Source organism: Gavialis gangeticus, unplaced genomic scaffold, assembly GCF_001723915.1.
Source record: "Gavialis gangeticus isolate Ggan-Ray unplaced genomic scaffold, GavGan_comp1, whole genome shotgun sequence".
Lineage (NCBI taxonomy): Eukaryota > Metazoa > Chordata > Crocodylia > Gavialidae > Gavialis > Gavialis gangeticus.
Window position 1 is genome coordinate 56,583,286 of NW_017729006.1, and position 5,800 is coordinate 56,589,085.

The following is a 5,800-nucleotide window of genomic DNA, read 5'->3' on the forward strand; positions in this document are numbered from 1 at the left end:
TTTGGGGGGGGGGGGGGAGGAAGGGGAAGGAATGCTGCTTCAGAATGTAGGAAGCTCTTCCCCTTCCCCACTATAGGCTGTTCAGCACAAGTTTCCCCATCTACCCCACCACCCCCACCTTTCCAAGGCATAGTCAGCTCTTTCCAGTGCCATTTACTACACCCATAGCATTAGCAGTATTTTGTGAGTATTAGTCATCTGGACTTTTCTTTGTCTCGCAGTTGTTAGCAATGATGTTCTTGCAAGTCTTGATCCTGAACTATGTCAACGGAAGTTCTTCCAGGGATTTCAAATGGAGGAGCAATATCAAACCACAGAAGGAATAAACTCAGTTAAAAAGGCACTGAATCAGATTGTGTTATATGATCCAAAACCCTCGAGGCACTAGTGTTGCATTATTTTCTTACATTACATGCCTGTTTCTTACTTAAGTTCTTGTCACTTTGTACAGTGGTGGGTCAAAGAAACAATAAAAAAGACAACACATCTAAATATACTCACTATATTTCAGTGAATGTATAGTTAGGTTTTCCCATAAAGTCAATATTGAAAAGAACTTCAAGTCAGGCAGTATTTATCTCTTGATTCAATCCAAGTTTGATGTTTAACTTAAAACCAAAAAAACTACCACAAGAAAAACAAAAACAAACAAAGGAAAAAAAAATCAATGTCTGCTTAGTTTTATACAAATTTGTTGGTGAAATTTAACACCTCAGGGAGGAAGAATATAAAAGAACCATACCAGTAAATCATTTCTTGAAAAATTCTCATTCCTGTTGCATACATTTTTCCAATATTAAAAGCTATTGGAAAGTCATTTAGAAAGTAAAAATCAACACTGGTCTTGAATAGGCAGAAGACAGCCAGTGTCTCAATATTATACAAAACTGATATATGGAAATTGACAGAGTGGACTCTTGGCTCACTATGATAAAATTTCGGGATCTCCCATGCATTGTAATATCCAGTGTATAAAGTGATTGAGAGCATAGAGCACAGATGGGGGGAGGGGGGGAAAGCAAAAACAAAAGAAACCCCAACAAAAGCCCCAACCAAAATAGTAGGCCAGATCCAGCCTGTGGGCTCTGTTAAGTGATTCTGTCAAGCCTGCAGTGGGTCCCTTGGCCCCACCCAGCCCAGCCATGGGAGAAGAGAGACGAGGAAAGAGTCATCAGCAGCTCTACATTCCCCTCCCATTTTTCACCCACCAGTGCTTCAATTTGCATTTTCACTCGAACTGGGCTCTCTGGCTTCTATTCTATCCCATCCAGGAAGAACACAGACCAACTGCAGATACTTCCTAAGCCCGATGAAGGGTGTTTGTGCCCAAAAGCTTACAAAGAATTTTTCTCCAACTATTTTAGTTGATCTAAAAGATCAGTTGTACCTCAAGATCCTTAGATCAACATGGCTACAACCTATACCCTTGAGCAGGCAGGAATTTCACACATGTTGAGATGGATATAGATATAGAAAATATACCAGCAAAACAAGGAGTATGCATTCCTTTATACTTAGGATTGAAAGTTCTTTCAATCCAATGCTATTATTCTAAAATTGGGTAGTTTAGTTGACTTACTACATACTGCTTGTATAGCATACAGTCTACTTCAAGGATTACTAGGCTGTCTTTATTCTTCAAAAAGAATGCAAGCCTAAGCCTTTCACAAGGAAAAAAAACAAAAACAAAAAACACCCACACAAACAGCACACTGTTTCTATAGTATGTAGCCCTGGTCATCCTCAAATGGGAGGAAGTTTATTCACTTCACTGGATGCAAGGAAGAGATGACATTTTAGCTACAATTGAAGTGGGCAAAACCTGCACAACTCTGAAAACATGAAGTGTTTGTATATTTATGTGAGCACTGTTTGTATGCTAGCCAATCATGCAATGATGAATATAGTACCTTGGGCATTATGGCATGATTGTAGAATTTGGCTATTTTACCAAGGGCCAAGAAATAGATACTGTGGACAGACATGTACTCCCACTTTAAAATGCAACAAATATTGCTGGAGTAAGCACACACCTTTATCTATGCCCAGATTCCCACTGTGCACTGTTTACATGTTTGTCTGTCAGGATAAATGAAGGTACAAGAAAGACAGATTCAACCTGTGATAAGCAATTGAACTTAATTAACCCCCTCCCAGCAAAAAACAAAACAAAAAACCCTCCTATCAGATGTGGCAACCCATGACACATACAATATTAATATTACTATTTGCCTGATCAAAGTATTTAATATTACAGCTTTGGACTTCACAAAAACTTTGCGTGCACTCATTACACATGTATGCTTTATGCCAGACTTCTGACTCAAATCGTAACAGCAGCTGTTTTAAACGATCAATACATTAGTATTGGTGATTTTTAAGTTCCAGAACATTTTATGCCACACCATCTATTCTAGGCACCTTCTACCCCCTTTAGAATAAGAAATAAGGTGTTCCATTTTTTTAAAATGGAAGTAGAGCTATTTGTAAATGCTTATGTTTATAGTCATTTTTGCTATTCCTAGTTGTCATTAAAGATGAATTTGAAAATGAATACCTAGATCAAATAAACTGAAAGATAAAAAGGAGAAAGATTTTTCTCCCTCTTGAGGAACTGTTTAAGAGCTGTACATATTTTTATTTGCATTTTGAAAGTACTGCATGGGAAAAACAGTAATTTATAGTTCAAGTTTTAGACTTGGCATAGATGCGTACAAATAAGATACAACGCATATTTGAATAACTTGACATTCTTACCAGAGATTTGATGCCAGATCCTGCTAGCTTTACTCATGCAAGTAGTGTTGACTTCCACAGAAATCATCTCAGCAAGTGGGTGCAGCTCAGTTATTTATTAAAGTGGCCAAAATGAGTTGAGCGAACAGATGCATTTCTTTCCTCAGAACAATACCATTAGTTCAGTGAACCAACTTGTCCAAGTAAAGTGTATAAAAGGGCCATAATACAACTCCATTCACCTAACAAAAAATAAGAATTAGAGCTATACAGTATAGGTACCTGGAATACAGCATAGAACTGTCTACAACACACCTAAGCCCAGAGAGAATGGACAATCCCTAAACCCATGTAGTGGGAACATGACCATGTTTCATAGACATTTGGGCCAGAAGGGACCCCAGAGGATCAAATCCGGCCCCCTGCTCCAGGGGCAGGAAGTCAGCAGGGATCATAGGATCCCAGCAAGATAAACATCCAAATGTGTCTTGAAGGCGTTCAAAGTGGGTGCTTGAACCACCTCCAGTGGCAATCTATTCCAAACCTTGGGGGCTTAGACAGTGAAGAAGTCCTTCCTTATGTCCAGCCTGAATCAGTTGTGGTGGAGTTTGTGACCATTCACCCCTGTCATCCCTTGGGATGCTCTGGTGAACAGACATTCCCCCAGATCCTGGTGAGCACCCCTGATAAACTTATAGGCAGCCACCAGATTGACCCAGAGCCTGCGCTGTTCCACACTGAAGAGTCCCATAGCTCTCAGCCTGTCATCATAACATCTGTTTTCCTGACCTCTGCTCATGTGCATGGCTCTCCTCTGGACTCTCAAGCTTCTCCACATCCTTTTTGAGTTATAGAGACCAAAACTGGATGCAGTACTCCAGCTACGTTTATAGGCTGCCCCAGCACCACCCCTTACTGGTCAAGTGGCTTCCCCAGGCAGCTGCAAGCATTTTTCATTTGGGCCTGACAGCTGGTCTCCCTGGTGGCATACACCTGTGGCTCTAACAGCGCCCTTGTTGTCTATAGCAGGGCTCTGCCCTATTACAACATTGCTAAGCAAGTAGCTCTGCAATATGTCCTCATAGCTTTAAACTTCTGGCTTGCTATTTACTTGCAGCCAGCTTACATGGAGCAGTGCTCTTTCAACTGGCTGCAGGTATTCACCTTTCTTAATTGTGCAGCTCTGCTTAGGAAGCAGTGTTTCTTCACTGCTTACTCTATTGCAGCTAGCCCCCATGCAGATGTCTGGCTCTATCTACTACATTTTTGCTCCTTAAAAATAACAGGAGCCCTAGGCTCTCTGTTACAAGGCCCCTCAGGATAGCTGCTGGAAACTTCATTGTGTTGAAGCTCTTGCTGAGTGGTGGGATGCCTCTGCATACTAGATTTTTTTCTCGCACATAGAATCATGCCATGTTTTTAACATATCTAGGATATAGCAAAGAGCTTGCCAACTGGTTTTAATAGGATCATCATATGTGAAACTCCTTATCTCCTAAATAAATATTATCACTTATCCTAACAAATCAATCATTTTAGCCATAAAATAAAAAAGGTTGTCATCAGGAAAACGAGAAACTCATTTGAAAAAAGCTACAAACATTTCCCATCATAACACTTTACATTCATATTCCTATAACTTCAATATGTTCAACTCTTGGGTTGCATTATCCACATTTGATCTCTGTTTAAACAGTTGTTTGAACAAAATTCCTATAGCTACTCTTGGGATATAGGAGTGGAAAATAAAGACACAACATTCATTATTAAAAAAAATCCTCTACTTGCTGAACAGTGCTGTAAGTAAAAATCTTGACATTTGAAAGCTTAACTGTAGCATGGATATTTGGTTTACTATGATTGTGTCCCTTTGATTTGAAAGGGAATAAATTAATATATTTATATGGGTTAAAGAAAAATCACACCTGGGAACACATCCCTCTCCAACCAGGTTCTTTTCAATGAGGTGTGAACTTACTGTGAACATTAAAATGTCAAACCGTTTTTTTTTCAATAAAGTAATTAAATTGAATTCAAATTACTGCGTTATTGCCTTGTTGGGGGCTAGACAGCGTCTGGCTCTAGTGCACCAGCAACTACAGTATCTAATTGCTGACACTATAGCCTATAAACTGACTAACCTCCAAATGTAGAATGTATTTTGCTCGAGAAACTGAACACTTTATAGTTAATAGCCTCTCCTCTCTGGAAAGTGTGGAAATGTTCAGGGCAGCTTCTAACAGTAGCTCAGATATTACAAGTAGCATAAGAAAGGAGTGGGGCATTAGCCCCACGCACCAACTTAGGGTGCAGACAGAAGTGCAACTCCCAGTGCACTTCATAACTCGTTCTGAGTTATAATGATCTCTGGGAGTAAACAGAAGTTCACTGTTGGTTCTAGTGGGGAGGGGAATCTATCTGCTGGCTGCCAGCCTGAAGCAAGTTTCCCTTAGCAACAACCCCTCCTCCCTGTGAGGCTGCAAAATTATCAGAATGGGAGGGGGAAAAGGCAGCAGAGGGACCTCATTCTAGGGGTTCCCCAGGCAGTGCTGGAGGGTGGGGTAGGGGGGTGAACTGGAGTCCCCCGACTCTGAGAAAACCCAGATCGAATTCATTCTGCCTGCTTTTCCCCCTCCCATTCTGAAAACTGCTAGGAAGCTCACAGGCTTCACAGACACAAGTTACAGAAGATGCTCTGTTTTGAAACATCTTTATTTGACTCCTCATGCAATGAGGGTTCAGATTTTTGCCCAGTTGGCCATTTTGAGGTGGTATGTAACTGTGCATTTGTGTTTGGTCATGGCTATACACCGCTTACTGTGGCCAAAATTATCACTTCTGTCTGTGCCTTTAGGAGAGGTGCAAAAATAGAAGCCATCGTGCTGCTGTCCTGGCTGCTGCCTCTGATGGCAGCCCAACTGCAGCTGATGCCCTGTGCACTGCCACTGCCCAGGGCAGAAAACTTCCCAGGTATCCATCTGTAAATTGCCTTTATATATACTGGCAATATACTCCAAGAGGCAATATCATAGAATCATACAAGTAGGGTTGGAAGGGACCTTGT

The 5,800-nt window shown here is 40.9% G+C and overlaps 1 long non-coding RNA gene across 1 annotated transcript in view; it reads right to left on the minus strand.

Moving 5' to 3' along the window:
* Positions 1–2,985, minus strand: part of LOC109291997 — a 7,045-nt gene extending 4,060 nt beyond the window's left edge. The window contains exon 1 of the long non-coding RNA XR_002096020.1: positions 2,758–2,985. This is a non-coding gene — a long non-coding RNA (uncharacterized LOC109291997). The remainder of the gene's footprint in view (positions 1–2,757) is intronic.
* Between the last annotated feature and the right edge of the window lie 2,815 nt (positions 2,986–5,800).